Here is a 2,500-nt window from a genome sequence, read left to right on the forward strand (position 1 = left end):
TATGTAAATTATGTAAATTAGAGTTACATTTGAACATGAAAGTCAATCAAGTCATTTCGTTTATTCAAATATAAATTTTGTCATAATGTAAAAGACGCAATTGAAAAAAACAGGATACTCAAACAGTCAATTTGTTTATTTAAATGTATTTTTTGAACCATAATATAAAAGACGCCATGGACACTAAAAAACTAGAAAATGTAAGCTTAACATCACCTTATTTACTTAAGAAAGACTTTTCAATTAAATAAAACTGGTTTTCACACAATGAAATCGTCCGGAGAGCAAAGTACGCAAACATAACATCACCGGTGATTGCTGCCCGTATCCCGGCCCCCCGCGGTCCGTTGCACTTGGGGCTTTGACCTCCACCCACTAAATAACACAATGACTGGGGAAGATTTTCACAGGGCATGAGTGCTGTTCGTTGTGGGGTCATCGTCAGGAAAAGAGGAGGAGGAGGAGGAGGAGGAGGAGGAGAGAGGAGGAAGAGGAGGAGTGGAAGAGGAGGAGGAGGAGGAGGAATAGGAAGAGGATGAGGAGGTGGAAAGAGGAGTTGGAGGAGGAGGAATAGGAAGACGAGGAGGAGGAGGAGGAGAAGGAGACTGGGCAAAATGATGGGTGGTTAGAGATGGGGCATAAATTTGAGAACAATGGATACGGAAAAGAACAGAAAAGGAAGAAATGAGGTCACAGGACGAAGAAGAAAGGATCAGTGAAAGATGAAGAACCTAAGGAAGGGGGAGACAATGGAGAGAATAATTTCTCAATGGGAGAAGAGTTGTCAAAAGAAGCAGCTATTACTGCTTTAAATCTAGCTAGTCTTTTAAGAGCACGGGCTCTTGGTCTTTGAGAAGCTCTGCAAAATTGAAAAAAGTTCACTTGAAAAACAATCAAGAGAAAATAATAGGGGAAGAAAGTAGTCAGAATAAGCAACTATTGCTATTTTGAATCTAGCGAGTCTTGTTCCCTAAGAAGTTCTACAATTTTTTTTATAAAATTAGCTTTAAAAAAATTATAGAATATAATAGGGGAAGAAATGTCACTATAAGAAGAAGGATCATAGAAAAATCGAAAGAAAACTGAAAAAAAGACTAATAAGAAGAAATGAAATCTAAAAAAAAGATAAATAAATAAAAAAAAAAAGACAGAAGAAGAGAGGTCAGCTCAGAAGGTTGTGTTTACAAACGTCGATCTCAAGTCACTCAAGATTGAAGGAGGCTTCCAGGCGCCCACGCTGCTTCCAGATCTCCTTCAGCTAAATCAAAGTTTGTGATGATTCTTTCTTTTTCCTCCTTTTCTTTGCTTTCCAACAAGGGTCAACCCACATCAGAATGGAATCCGTTACGCTAACTGCATTTCCTTTTCGATCATGTCAAGCAATGAGTCTCGTAAAACGAAATAATTCGATATTTAGATGACGTAGCTTTGGCTACGATATAATTTGCATGATGCATTACTCGACTTTTCTACGACTATAAACCATTAACACCTTAATTTTCATATAAAAAACAATAAACAAACATAACATACGTATTTTATCAAAATGTTATCAACACACGAACAACTAGAAGGACACTCAATTTAGGGCGCAGACCTCCACCACGGCAGCTTATTTCCCGACCTGGACCTTGACCTTTGACCTTAACATCTATCAATTGACGTGGATTTTCATACACTCAAATATGAACCAAGTTTGAAGTCTCTGTGATAACGATGTCCAAACTTATGGCTGATTGCGTGAATTGGATATTTTGCTTGACCGTGACCTTGACCTTTCAAAATTTAATCGTTTCTAGCGATTTATATTAATGTTAATCCTGCAAGTTTCATTACTTTACGATTAAAATTGTGGCCAGGATGGTGTTCACTAACAAACACACACACAAACACAAACAGGGGTAAAACATAACCTTCTTCCAACTTCGGTGGCGGAGGTAAAAAATCCTTGAAGTAGTAATAAAATCTCTTAACCTTCAGCGTGAACATTTACTATAGAGATGATGTCAAGAGTTTAATTAAATCTTTAAATAGCATCTTGTTTTTCCAACTAGGGTTGTAACTTAGCTTTTAATAATAAAAATAATAATATATCATGAAGAGCAAGTGTCTGGCTATATATATATATATACATATATATAATATAATATATATATATATATATATATAGTGTGTGTGTGTATTATATATATACATACATACACACACACACACACACACATATATATATATATATATATATATATATGATATATATATATATATATATACAAAAGTTCCGACCACGCTGAACGGCATTTCCAAACGTATAACTACTCGGTCTCTCCCCGTCCCTCGAGTAGGGGTGGGGGGAATTGAGTAGTCGTACCTTGGTAAGAGGGGGAAACCAAAGGGGTATAATCGGAAAACACAACTACTGTGTTCTTTTTAGGAAAGGGGAAGGGAGTGGGAAGGGTGCATATCTTTCTAAATATTTAGCTGTCATTTCTGACAGGTCGCG

At 36.6% G+C, this 2,500-nt stretch overlaps 1 protein-coding gene across 1 annotated transcript in view; it reads left to right on the top strand.

Annotated features, from left to right (window-relative positions):
* Positions 1–2,500, top strand: part of LOC137618492 (putative neural-cadherin 2) — a 34,579-nt gene that overhangs the window by 31,519 nt on the left and 560 nt on the right. The window lies entirely within an intron of this gene.

This window comes from Palaemon carinicauda, chromosome 24 (assembly GCF_036898095.1).
Source record: "Palaemon carinicauda isolate YSFRI2023 chromosome 24, ASM3689809v2, whole genome shotgun sequence".
Lineage (NCBI taxonomy): Eukaryota > Metazoa > Arthropoda > Malacostraca > Decapoda > Palaemonidae > Palaemon > Palaemon carinicauda.